The sequence below is a fragment of the Marmota marmota genome, unplaced genomic scaffold, assembly GCF_001458135.2.
Source record: "Marmota marmota marmota unplaced genomic scaffold, marMar, whole genome shotgun sequence".
Taxonomy (NCBI): domain Eukaryota; kingdom Metazoa; phylum Chordata; class Mammalia; order Rodentia; family Sciuridae; genus Marmota; species Marmota marmota.
In genome coordinates, this window is record NW_025999977.1 from 24,184,310 (window position 1) to 24,199,079 (window position 14,770).

Genomic DNA, 14,770 nt, shown 5'->3' on the forward strand with positions numbered 1-14,770 from the left:
AGATCCAGGGGACTGCACACGCTCAAGCTGTGTGCTGGCTAGACAATATGTTTTGCAAGCCCAGATTTCTACTAAGGTTGTAAAGAGAAAGTCAATACTGCTAACCTCTTACCATTGACCTTCTCTCCCTACCCCACCTTATTCCCTCCCTGCCTCAAATCCAGCTAACTACTTCTGCTCAGCAGAAGTAGCCTGATAAAATCACATGGTGAGAGAAAAATCAGAGGGCTGGGTCTCTTGAAGTTAAGACATCTGTGCAAGGTCCGCACTCTCCTTACAGAACTGGGCCCTCCATAAGAGAGAGTAGTACTCCGGAAAGCTTGGATCACCAAGTCCCCTGGCTAGCTGCATACTCCCCCACAATCCCATCTGTCTACACAGAGCTCTAATTGGTTCATAAGTGCCAGGCTCGCTCCCCCCAACAAGCTGTGCATTCTCTGGAGGGCAGGAATCACTATCCCTCCTCTTTTATTTTTTTCCCATTGTCCCCAACAAGGAGCAGCCACACATTTAGCAAGCTACTTAGGAAAAGGCAGTCTGGTGGATACTTCCTCCTCCTTCAAGGTCAAAGTCAATTATCACCTCCTCTCTGAAGCCTTTCCAGATATGCACAGTCAGAATTCATTACCCATAGTACACCAGACATGTCCTAATCATGGCTCCTGTTATACCAACACAGTGTCCACATAGCCATCATCCTTGCTAGACAATATAATAGCCATATCTGCACCCTGCGCTCATGGTCTATTGGTCAGGAAACGCACAATACACATTCCTGAACTTAGGAAAAGGTTCTGTGTTTGGACATCCATAACCTATCCTGGGTCATTCACCCCTCTAAGCCTTCATCCCCAAGGAAGAAGGGAAGCAGTCACCACTAGACCATGAGCACCACACGTGAGTGCCTCTGAGGCAAAGAAACTGAACTTGAACTTGAACCCCCACCAACCTCTCTCACCCTACAAAAAAAAATCCAGGCATCCAGAATCACTTTTAAACCCTACTCCATTGTCAGACTTTGCCTTTAATGGCTGAGAGCATTTAAGGTTTCCCTCGAATTTCCATTTTTTTTTAAAAGGGAACTTCCATGTCTCATGAATAAAGCCACTAGTGACAGTTCAGGTGCTCTGTCTGGAGAAGGAATAAGGGAGTGCAGTGAGCAGATCTGCACTGCCTCCAGGTATCCCACTGGACCTGCTTACTGAGTCTCGGATCCAGATGAGAACCAACCAACAAATTAATGATTCCATGAGATAACTTCTCTCATCCCTTCCACCCTAAGAGTCCATGATTCTAAGTTTATGGGTAAAGAAAATGTTCCCCATAACTCTCACCACTAGTACTGGCCCCACCACAAGTCTTACCCAGCCCCTGCGCTGAATTACAAACAGGAAAACCAACCACTGGCCCTAATGAACAGAGCCAAACCAGAATCCTGTCCCTGCCAAAGTTCAAAACTATCAGGGGCCCTCTTGCCCCCAAAGTATGGAATTTAAATAATGTATGCCTTTCGTAGATTAGATCATCCCTCCCAACCCCGCCAGCAAAATGAAACACTTTCTCATATCCTCCAAGTCAAAGATTTCCCACGATTGTGGCCTTTATGGGCAAAATACAATGCTATCTGGGAAAAGCAGGGAGGAGGACAGCACAGGAATGAGATGGGTGGCGGGGCCTGTCCGGAGGCAGGCAGTGAGCCTATCTTTGCAGAAGGGGAGTGAGAACTTGTGGCTGGGAGGACCAGTCATTGACAATCAAACGTATTAGGATATTAACGTTCAAGATAGCAATCAGAAACCATTCGAGCGCCCTACTGCTGCCTTGGGGCTGGTGAACTGCATTTCCCGACAGAAAAATAGAAATTAAGCTATTAAACATGCCAAAAGCAACAAAGAGCTTTGCAGCCTGGGCAGATAGCCGCTGAGTGCTGGCCAAACCCCAGCAGCCAAGTGAGGAGGCTCTGAAAATCCATCTAGGGAGGCGGGACCTCCATGGTGATGACTGGAGGGGTCGCTGAGCACAAGGGGTGGTCGAGAGCACGGGGCAACTTGGTTTCATCACAAATTCTACTCAAGATCATGTGGCCTGGATAAATAAAGCAATGTAGGTGCCCAGCCCTTGCACAATCCTGAAAGCTGTCAATGGGCAACAGTGCCCAGCACTGGCAATACATAAAAGCAGAGACCCGCCACCTCCTCCAGCCATTCCCAGGGTTAGTTCTGAACCCGCTCTGTGCTCCGGGTTCCTCCCAGTTGTTCCAGCGCAGCCCTATTCATCAAATCTTTTGAGACCTTGTACCTTTCCTTGACAGTCTTCCAAGTTACCATCTCTGTTTTCTTTGACAATGATCTTATTTCAAGCTACAATGCCTTTGGCTATCCCTCCATCCAGGGCCAGAAGCCAGGCAGGCAAACACAAGGAGACAAACACAGCCTTTGGCATCAGACCAGAGTTGAAGCCCAGTGTTGTCCCTTCTGAGTGTCCCACTGAGTGGCCTCTACCAGCCTCAGCTTGTTCATCTGCAAAATGGATCATGTGAGACATGTGCAGAGCACTCAGCATGCAAACGTTAGAGTGCGGTGGGAGAAAGTAGACTCGGTGGGTGGCCTGAAGTGAGCAAGTACCCTCTGTACTCAGACTGCCATTCTGTGATGTGGAGCTAGTAACAAGTCCCATGTCATTTGGGCTATTGTGAGGGTCAATGAGATCATACAGCAAAAGAGTCATGACTGCTGCCTTTGTTATTCAAAGGCCCAGACTGCAAATATTGGGCATCTCAGTCCAGTGTTCTTTCTACTACAACCAACTTGCCCCTAACAAAAAAGGCTATTTTCTCGCCCCAAGTTGATATCATGACATATTCTTCCAGGACATCTCGTGACTCTACAGATATGTTGAGAATATCAAATACAGTAGCAAGGTTAGAGTCGTGGAGGGTACCTGACTATTTTCAAAGCCCTTCACATACCTTAGTTCATTTATTCCAGACAATTAACCCATAAGGCAACAGAGCATTCTTAGAGTCATCCTACGTATGAGAAAGCTGAGATGAAGGAAAGGTAATTGGCAACTCTGTTCCACAGTGTGCCGTGAGGGGCACACCAGCTGCACAAGTTCAGGGAGCATCTTGCACACCCTGTCTCTGGGAATGTGTCCCCTGGAACTGCGCAGCCTGGAGGTAATGGGCAGGGTCTAAACCCACACCCTCAGCTCCTGGCTGTTTCTCCCAGCACACCACACCTGCTGGGCGGGAACTCTGCCAACAGGGAGCAAAAGCTGAAGGCCTCGCCTGCCCACGAGCCCCGGGCTGCCTGCTCAGTGCAACCTCAGTCCCAAGTGATCCACAGGTGTCTGCATGCCTGGGTTTCAGGGGCCATTGGGTTCAAGGGAAGAGAGGCCAGAAACTCAAAGTCAAGCTTCCTCCTAACCACAAGCTCAACTTTCACCTGAAACCACGAAGCAAACCTTTCCCCAGGGCAGACCACGGGGACACACGCACCCAATTTGAGTTTTGCTTCCCTCTCCAGCTGTCATCAGGCAGGAAGCTTGGAGACACGCAAAGTCGCATCAGAAAAAGAGAATCCAGAAAGGAGAAGAAGGAGAAAGAGAGGTTTGCACTGGCCTTGTTCCACCGTTGAGGTCCCGGATCTTTGAATGTTTGTTTCTTTTTCTTTTTCACTTGGAGGAGGGTGGGGAGTGAAGGAGGAGGTGGAAAAGGAGCCATCAAAAGAGACTAAGGGATTCTTTCCCAGAGCAGAGGACCCATGGCCCAAGTCCTGCACCCCCTTCACTGCTCCCACACATTGGGCATACTGCAAACCCAAGACAGCCTGGCACAGCAGAGGTGAGCCAGCAGAGCGTGGGACATTCACATAGCAAGTATGGAGGCCCAAAATGTGGCAGCTGCTGGTGGTGCTGATTTTTACGTTAGCAGCTGATTTAATAAAAGACTCTTCATTTGGGGAAGAATTTGCTACTTCATTAGTAGAGCGCACTGACAGGTCAAAAGGCAGAGGGTAAACATGTAATGCAATACTTTTAGGGTTCCACTCTGATAACAGGCTTGAAATGGACTACTTTTCATAAAATAAAGCAGGGAAGAGGACTATTTCTTTCTCAGACCCCTTTCGCTGCAGGGCCAAGACATTATGCGTGTTAGTGTATATCCCGGCAGGGCAGGACCTGTCTGTTCAGCACAAAGGAGAGACCTTATACGTACTTGTGCATATTGCCTCAATGAATGAATGAATGGCCTTATTTTACTTCAATAAATTTAAAAACTGGATCTGCACAGGTGAATCATGGAGATGATTTACCTGCGAAGCCATCAACCTATACACAAAGGTTCACAGTAGCTTCATTCCTAACAACCCCAAACCGTCAGTGACCCAAACATCCTACAACAGGTACATGAATGAGCGAACAGTGCTGGAATGGAACTTTAGTCAATTATACCAAAAAATGATCTAGAGACACCAGAGAAAATGGATGCTAAGCCAATTCCACTTGTGCGATGTCCTAGACTAATTTATATTTCAAAAAGCTCATGGGAGACCCCCTGGAGTCAGAGGTAGCCGTGACTACCAAGAGACACAGGGGACACTTTGGGAGGTGACAGAAGCATTCTATTCCTTGGTTGTCAGGGTGCTTAGTGAATGCACCCACTGGCAGAGAGCAACAAGCTGCACTTCGTTAAATGTAAACGACATCTCAATGAGCCTTTTTTTTTTAAAGAAAAAAAAATGAAGTCCTCATTTCACATAAGGATTCCGCCACAAGTTTCCTTTAAATAACAGATCATCTTCCCACCCTCAGAGCATTTAAAATCTCATATTCCATTTTTAAAAATAAAAAGACTCATTCAGAGTTTTTCAAGAGCACATCTGTCACACAACATAATGCACACCTACCCGAGTGGGCGCGCACATTCACACACCCACCCACGTGTGCAAACACATTCACAGGCACACAGCTCAGCCACCTTCTCATGTCGGCTGTGATCAAAATACAATAATAGCAAGAAAACACTTCCAAAATGTAGGTTCAAGAGTCTACTGAATTACTTCACTCTGTCTCTGTGTGTAGATCTGTGTTTCCTTGTAGATAAAACAATTAGACCAACTGCTTTAGAACGTTTTTTTTTTTTTAATGACCTCAGTGACCTAAATATTTATGAATGTAGGACTGCTTAGATAAGTTTTGGTACATCGTAGGCATCACAATACAAGTCCTGAAAAAGAATGAAAGAGATCAAACTGTACTGACATTATAGAACCTATCTCTGGGGTGTACTAAGTGGGGGTGGCAGGGTGGGGAAGCAAGGGACAAAATGTTTGTTTTGCTCTTCAGCCATGGGGGTATGTGGGTGTACACACACACTTGTTCTGAAGACAAACTGTCTCTGGGAGGAGTCCTAATCAATAGGAAACAGAGGCTGCCTCAAGAGGCAAACACTACAGAATGAGAGCAAGAGAGATCAGGAGAGGAAGCTGATTGTTAACCTTTTTGAACCATTAGGAGGCTGAAGCAGGAGGATTGCGATTTTGAGGCCAGCCTCAGCAACTTAGCAAGGACCTAAGCAACTCAGTGAGACCTTGTCTCATAATTTAAAATAATAATAATAATAATAATAATAATAATAATAATAATAATAATAATAAAAGGGCTGGGGATGTAGCTTGGGGTAGAGCACCTCTCAGTTCAATCCTTCCTATCAAAATAAATTAATTAAAAAAAAATAAATTAGAAGTATGTTCCAAGATAACCTGTTACAAAGTTTAAATTAATACCTTTTTTAAAAAAACAAAATGTCCCTTTCACTTGGCAGCTGTTTCAAACTTCCAACCCCCCCGCCCCCTTATAGAATGCCCCCTGGCATCTGGCTGGCAGATTGCTTTCCCATCACCATCAGAACCAGCTGAGGTCATAGAACCAGCTGAGTTGCATCCATCATCTCTGGGGAAACTTGTGTTTTCTGGACCAGAGGCCTGTGTTCCACACCCTACCTTTCGATGTGCTGGAGAAGGAGCAAATTCAGGTTAGCACCTGCTTTCTCTCTTCAGTGGGGCTCTCAGAAATGGTCCTGAAGAGAGATGGCTCTCTCTGATGATGAAGGTAGCTAAAAAACAACTTCATGCACAAATGCCCTCCTGAGCAGGGAAAACACGAGAAGGTGCCAAACGTAAGGTGGAGAGTGTATAATGGTTTACAAAGCATCCTCCGGTCTGGTCACTGGATAGTGTTTCTGCCTTCTTGGTGGGAAATGGCAGGACAGGACTGTGTACCTTAAGAGGAGGCAATGAGCACAAACCGCAGGAAAATATAGCCACTTCCCCCAGACATTCAGAAGAGAAAAACTCCCTGCTCTCAATCTGCACTTTGCAGTTTGCTTTTTTTGTTTTGGAACGGTCGCTCTCACGGGGTGTATTTGGATGTGTGTTTTATTTTACATTTCCTATGTTTTATGCGAAGCTGGTGTATCTCAGCGGTGGAGAGGAGTAGCTTTGAAGCTAGTCGACTGGGGTTCAAATCCCAGCTCTTCCTATTATAAGCTGTGTGGCACTGGCTTTGATTTCCTCATCTGATAGATTGAGAATGTCACTATGATGATAGGGAAAATTCAACAAGATGGCAAAGCTCTTGGAGCGGTGCCTGACATGCGGCTTGCTACCCACAGCATTAACTGCCGGGTCATTGTTATTATTTCCACCCAAACCATGAACACCTCGACAGCAAAACCACATCCTCCTTGAGGGTTCCACAGTTCCTGATCCAGAGATGGACACAAGGCAGATAATCCATAATGAGGCCCAAGTGGAACTGAAGGAATCCACATGGAACAGAGGCAAACTCACTTAGCAGCTCAGGACTTGGCCACAACAAACATGTCATCTTTGTATCAGGACTCTTCTGTCTGATAACATCACAATCTAGCAGAACCTTTCACCAATGGCTGCTCACAAAGATGACTCCCTTCAAAATCCAACATATTGTCGTTGTTATCCAGCCCTTTGAGTTTCTCAAAGAGATTGTTTTATTCATAATGAGCATCACAGTTGTGATAAACACCCTTTACTGAGCACTCTACATGTGTTACCTATGCCAGGGAGGAATATCCTTATTCCGAAGAGCTGCATAGGTGACAAGACTGAGGATCAGAGATGGAAATAACTTGTCCACCTTCTCGTGCTCTGAAGAAGAGCAGTGTGGATGGAAGCAGGACTCTCCAACTCGAAACCCAACACTCCCGACTGGTACCCTGGAGCTTGGCACCTGCCCAGCAAGCAGCAGGTGCTCCAGGAGACTGTTAAAGAACAAATTGTAGCTGTTCCTGGGGCCCATGCTGTGTGGATAATGATAACAGAGTTGCTTCTTGGACACATGAGCAACAAAAGCAAAGCCCTCCTGAAACGCTGGCTTAAAGCACACCAAACCCACAAGCAAGACAGCTGGGCAGCTCAGACTGAGCACAGATGTGATGCAGGCTGCCCAACCTCGGGGAATAAATGGCCTCCGGGGACCATTCCTGGATGGCGATATTCTGTACATCAAGTCCTATTTGCCATTGCTTCTCTTCATATAGTTGGAGCCATTTTATAAAAATTATGGAAGCATAAAATTTAAGAGTCAGAAGCAACTTTGAACTGACTTGGTTTAGGTGCGCAAAGAAACAAAACCAGGGTAAATAGTTTTCTTTTGCCTGCAAAACTAGCCAAATTTTCTTTTGGACTATGTATTTATATGTTATTGAGTAATTAAAATATAACCAAAACTAACTATTGTAATGTGTTTGGTTTTAAGAAATCAAAAAGCTACATGTCTCCCTGTGATGATAAGCAATAGTTCTCTGTCCCACTGGTCCCCAGAGGGAACTGATTTTAATAATTCCTACTTGGGATTTGCTGGTGGTTATTGCCATGCTCCTAAATAAAATGTTTTTACCTCAATTTCCTGATTTCTGTCTTGCTCTGCAGCTAAAATAGATGAAGAATAGCTCACTCACAACCTTCTTTTTTTTCAGTACCAGGGATTGAACTCAGGGGCTCTTGACCACTGAGCCACATCCCCAGCCCTGTTTTGTATTTTATTTAGAGACAGGTCTCACTGAGTTGCTTAGCATGTCCACAAGGCTGGCTTTGAACTTGCGATCCTCCTGCCTCAGCCTCCCGAGCCGCTAAGATTACAGGCATGGGCCATCACGGCCAGCTCACAACCTTCTTCCTCCTTCCCTTTCCAAAAAAATAATAATAATGCATCACAAATTTTTAGTTTGGGGGCTGAGGATATAGCTCTGTGGTAAAGTGCTTGTCTGGCACACATGAGGCTGGGTTCAATCAGAAAGGAAAGAAAGAAGGGAGGGAGGGAGGGAGGGAAGGAGAAAGGAAGAAAGAGAGAAGAGACAGGGAGGGAAGAGCAGAAGATTAGAAAAGAGAGGGAAAGGAGGAAGGAAAGATCTGTCATCTGTCTTTATCTTTGGATTCTCAAGGTTGACAGCACTGACATTCTGTTCTCTAATCAGAATTAAGTTCCATGTGTATACATTGGTGCTAAAGTCTGAAAACAAGTTAGAAGTATTTACATGTGATACCTTTGTAAATTGTATTAGATACACTTTCCACGGGCCCAATGTGGCAACCCATATGTCACTCAATGGGTTATAGATCTACCATCAAGTTCAAACGGATTATTCCTTTTTCAATCTACCAGTTGCCTTTCTCAGATCTTCAAGTTTTCCTAGGGTCATTTTCTCTCAGGGTTTGCCCTTCTGGAGACCCTCACTTCCTCTCCTCCCTCGTCCGCCCTCACTGCCCTCTTGTGCTGCACAGCTATAGAACTGCACATCATTTCACTGCTCAGCTGTGTGCAGCCACTGTTATTAGAATCCATTATCTTCTTTGTTCTGGATCATTCCCTTGGTTTTGCTAATAGAGCGCATTCTGATTGAAATACTGATCAAGAGCGGATAGAAAGCCAATTATCGAAAACCTTTCCACCTGTCTTCACACATAATTGATAATATGGCTAGATACAAAATTCTAGGTTAAAAAAAAATCACAACCTGCTGGGCGTGGAGGGGCACACCTGTAATCCCAGCAGCTTGAGAGACTGAGACAGGAGGATCACAAGTTCAAAGCCAGCCTCAGCAATGGCAAGGTGCTAAGCAACTCAGTGAGACCCTGTCTCTAAATAAAATACAAAACAGGGCTGGAATGTGGCTCAGTGGTTGAGTGCCCCTGAGTTCAATCCCCAGTACCAAAAAAGGAAAAAAAAATCACAATCTATCAAAAGCTTCTAACATCAACACTAACAACAGGCTGAGGCTGCTTGCCTGCTCTGTTTAGTATGTCGCTTAGTTTGCCTGTTTTGTTTTCATTCTCTGGAAGTTTGAGATCTGTTTTACTCTCTGTGTTTTAAAATTTCACGATGATGTGTGTCATGCAGTCTTTTCTGATCCATTGTGCTGAATGAAATAACTTGTGGGAGATGCTCTTCTATTTATTCATTGAAACTGGCCTCTTGGTTTTCCTTCTTCTTTTTATGAAACTCTCATGCAGATGTTGGATTGATCTTTAGGTCTCTTACCATATGGTATATGGAATATAGATTTCCATTTCTTTTATCTTTTTATTCCATATTCTAGGAGATCTCCTTGACTTTATCTTATAATCCTTCCATTGTATTTATTTCTGACAATATGATGACTTTCCAAAAGTGCCTTCCTATTTTTTTTGTGGTCCCCTCTCTCTCTCTCTTTCTGGGATTTTTGTTTGTTTGTTTGTTTGTTTATGAATACCACACCTTTCTAAGGATACCAGCCCTAATTGCCCTTAGGGTTAGATGCTGGGAGCTGCCCTTAGAGCAGGGACCCCTGAATGAAAGACCCCTTTCCTCTAGAAAGGATGCCCCTACTGCTTTGCTGATTCTCCCCAAGCCATTTGTCTTTCAAGTAACCTGCCAGTTTTATTCCCTGGGAGTCCAGATCCCTCTGCAGTGAGAGTGGTGAACGTGACTCCAGCAACAGACCCCCTCAGATGCTCGTCATCAGACACAGAGCTCATCCCCACCCTCTGTGGAAAGCACAGTCCCCCAGCCTGGAGCCTCACTCTGCAGACTCACTGGCTCATGGTAGGCTCTAGGACCCTCTGCCCCTGCTCTGGGCTAAGGCTCCTGGGTGACTCCAGTCTGCTCCGTCAGTCACCACCCTGCCCTCTACTCTCACTTTCCGGACAGTCACTGCAGTGGTGTGACTATGGCTTCCTCTTTGCTTGCTCAGTGGCTATGGGCCTGCCACCCTTCTTCCTTTTCTATTACTTAGATGGAGTTTTAAGCAGCCAAAGAAACAGACACATTTGCTCTAAGGCCACCTTGAATGGAAATTCCCAAAACACGTCATCTGAAAGGATAATATGCAGTGTTGGGGACAGCAGGGAGAAACAGACACAGCTCCACACTGCTGATGAAGTATAAATTGGCCCAAATTTTGTGAAGAGTGTTTTGGCATTATATAGCAAAAAAAAAAAAAAAAATCCCTTGACCTTGCAAATCTACTTCTGGAACTTATCCCAAATTACACATGTGTAAAAAGATTTAACTACAAGGATGATCAATACAGCATTTTATTTATTTATTTATTTATTTGGTACCAGGAATTGAACCCAGGGACACTTAACTACTGAGCCACATCCCCAGCCCTTTTTATTTTTATTTTTTATTTTGAGACAGGATCTCCCTGAGTTGCTTCTTGCCTTGCTAAGTTGCTAAGGCTGGCTTTGAACTTGCAATCCTCCTGCCTCAGCCTCCTGAACTGCTGGGATTACAGGCCTGTGCCAACGTGTCTGCTCACTATAGCATTTAAGAGTGTAAAATTAGAAACTAATTATTTAGTAATAGCAAACTATTTAAATAAATTGTAGAATGTTCAAATTATTGGATACCATATAATCATGAAAAAAATCTTTAGAATCATATTTAATAACATGGAATGATATCACAATATGGTATTATGTGGGAGAATTAGATCATAAAGGAATATGTATTCTGTGATCCAGTTTTGTACACCTAGGATGTGTTTGGGGTAGATGCACACACAAAGGAAAAGATGGTTATCTACAGAGGAGTGGACTACTGTGTGATTTCTATTTCTTTGTGCATATATCTATAGTCTCTAAACTTTCTATTTTTTTCCTACTTTCTACTATAACTTTGGGGTTAAAAATAAATAAGGACATTATCTAACTCAATCCCCTCATATGCAGGTAAGAAAACTGACACAATAAGATTGAGCCAACCATTCAAGCACCTCTGCAAACTGTTCAGAGTTAAAAGAAAGAAAAATAAACTCATTTATCTTAATTTTCAGTTCTTTAAGGTATGAATTAAAAAATGAGAAGTCATTTCTAAATTTGCATATTTCTTTAAAAATGTAATTTTCTGGTCAAATGGTAACAGCCCCACTCAAACCCAATCACCAATTATGATGTTAAGGAGCTGGTATATTCCTCAGAGGGGTACAGCTTGAACACACTAAGGAAAAGCTTCAAATAACATAAACAAAGTTAAAAATCCTTTGCTTTGATCACATGTCCTTCTTTATATGATAATGTATCTCCAATTTTGTGGGGTGACTCAGCCCCATAGTTTTTTATACGTTACCTCTAAACTATTTCTCATGTAACAAATTGTCATGGCCACAAAGAACTCATTGATCAGGTGACAAGCAAATACTTCCATTATGAAGTGACCATACAGTGCCCCTCACCTAGCTGCAGAGTGCTACCGTCTTGGTTTCCACAGCCATTCTTTGGAATATATTCCCCTATTGTCTTGAACATCCAATAAAACAGAAAAAAAAAAAAAAGAAATAAAGAAAAAATGCTGGTTTTAAGAAAACCAAGCAAAGTCCTCAAACTTATTTCATTGAAATCAAAATGCAATTAATAAAGCAGATCAAAATCAGTGATATTTTCCCTTCAATCAGATATTCAACCCTCTGTGCTGAATTTTAAAAGTAGCAAAATTTTAAAACTTTTATGTGTCAAGATGGTAAAGGAGAGGTAATTAAGAAGTGTGGCACAGTTTTTTAATTTCTGGGATGGAGTCCACCTTTCCACAGAATCTAATGATCATCTTGGAATGTTCAATTGATTTCTGTAACTAAATGAATACAAAAGTTTTCAGGTACAAATTACATATGAAAAGCCAGGACTAGCTACCCTGTGAAAATGGGCAACTCCTGCTATCCACTCTGTGCTTGTTTCCTACACTCTTACAATGTCTGGGCCTTTACAAATGAACAGGTTCACTCAGCCAGACAGTAAATGAGACTTCCCCCACCGAAGCCCACACCAACCTCTTGGCAGGGAAGATGCTTGCTGAAGTGCACAGCCAAGGAGATCTGAAAATAGTGTGTTCATGCTCTGCATGTCAGAAGGCCGCTTTCTAGGTGTGGCTTTCTGTCCTGGATATTAGATTTCCACATGGAATCCGGGCCAGTGCAGATAAAGGTTCTATCACTTGTGATGTGTTCCAGACCATAGGAGAGGGATTCTGTGAGCTCAGACCCAGAGTGCTTAGGGCCATTTACAATTGTTAATTAATTAAGAGGTGGCAGGGCTCCCAGTAAGTAGAAGAAAGAAACCACTCCCCAAGCACAAAGGAAGTTCTCAGCCTTCCAAGGACATCAAAGGGAAATAAATTTTAAAACTTTTAAGTCTATCCTTATATCCATCCATCAATGCTTGGTTTAGGATAGAAGAAACTGAAACCCAGTTTCCTCAATAGAGCTTTTCTAATTTGTTTTGCTTTTGATTGTCTTTCACTTAGAGTATTATATGCCTTATTTGCAAAAAAAAAAAAAGCAAGTTCAAAGTCTGGGTTTGGAGACTATGTTAATTGATCCCAGGTCATCAAGGAAAACCTTCCTGATTACTGGAAGGATCAGCCCTGCGCACATCTGGGGCAGAGAGAGGAGCAAGTGTAAAGACTGGGAGATAGGACAGATCCTAGCCTTTGCCAGGAGTCAGTGGAGATGGGAATGACTGGGGCCAGGTGGGGGAAGCAGTGGGAGCTGAGGTCAAAGAGGTGGCATGTGGCAAATACTCTATGGCTCTGAGTGGCATGAGCGGCCACAGCAGAGTTTGAGCCCAGCAGTGGCATGCTGTGACTCCCACTTTAAAAGGACCCATCAGGATGCCATGTGGAGAACAAAACTTAGGCACAAATGAGGACGCAAGAAGGCCCCTTAGGAGGCCATCACAAGAATCCAGGCAAGAAGGAAGGTGGCGAGGAAAGGTTGGCAGTCATGGAAATTGGCCAGAGTCTGCATATATTTTGAACCAAAAGGGTATGCTGAGGGCTTGCACACAGGGTAAGAGAGTTAGGCAGTGCACAGAGATTTCTGGCCTGAGCAAAACATGGACGTGCCCCCCACTGAGCAGGGCAGAGAACAGGGCGGGCATGGGCATCAGGAGCAGGTTAACACAGGCTTAATGTCCACAGCTGCGAACAACTAGATAAAACCAATCTGAAGTTCAGGGGAAAGGTCCTAGCATAAAATATAAATTTGGTTATCTGTGCGGGCAGACAGATGGCACAGATCCACAATGCCTGACCCACAATTCTGACAGCCAGATAGTTTTAAAATCTGAAAGTCCTTTTGAAGTTTGGATCAAGATCAATTTCAAAAAAGCTGACCCAAATTAACACAAGGATACTTATTATCTATATTTATTTCACTTAATGTGAATACTTACACATTTGTGATATAGAAATATTAATTTATTTGATAATGAAGGATGATCATGAAGGGGTGCATGGTATACAAAATATATGCTCTATCAACCTGCTAAAATTCAAAAATGTCTGACTTTCTAAGCAAATCTGGCCCTGTGGGTTTTTGATAAGGGATGTAGATCTACAGTTTGATTCATGAAACTGGAGGAATCAGGACTAACCCCAAATGCCCTCCAACAGAGATCAGGAAGATGAGGACAGAGCTGCCCAGATGTCAGACCTCAGTACAGAGGCCTGACCTCTGCTGCCCTGGGTGGAGTCTACTTTGACTTCCCTCCTTCCTCTCTCCAAACCACCACCACCAACAACACACACACACACACACACACACATACACACACTTGCCCCAGACACACAGAGTATAAAGGCTTTTGTTCTTTTTCTTTTTATTTTTGTCTTTTTTAGTCTTTTGTCTTCAAAAGAGACATATATATGTCATCCTCTTAAAACACACACACATACACTCTCACACACACACATACACTCACAGACACAATATAGTTGTTTTTAATCTAGTCATAACACTGATTTCTTACACCAACAAACTAACTTTCTGAACGCTTTGCAAGGTGGGGTTTGTGTGGTGAGAAAAAAAGATAGAAAAACTGAACCAACGTTTGAAGTTGGCATAAAGACATTTCCTGCGGCTGGGAAGCCTGTCTGCCTGCTGCAGCTGCTCTAAGGTACCTACATGTCCCATCCTCCACCACCAAGCACCCCAACTCCAAACTTCTATCAGGATGAAGTGAGGGGGTCTGCAATGGGTGTCCCAAGTCCCTGGTCTTTTGACTGGAGTGAAAGGCTGGGGCATAGATCCCTGCCCCAGTTTCCTCCTACACTGCAGAATCACCAAGTCCCTTAGGTGTACCTTCATGGCTTAAAACAGGACATGACAAAGGGGCAAGGTGAAGATGCTGTTGATATAGCTGCTGAATAGACACAATTACCACTCCATTAATTCTGGGGGTGGGGGGGGGGG

The 14,770-nt window shown here is 43.9% G+C and overlaps 1 protein-coding gene across 2 annotated transcripts in view; it reads right to left on the reverse strand.

Annotated features, from left to right (window-relative positions):
• Prkce (protein kinase C epsilon) overlaps positions 1-14,770 on the reverse strand; it is a 492,097-nt gene that overhangs the window by 316,160 nt on the left and 161,167 nt on the right. The window lies entirely within an intron of this gene.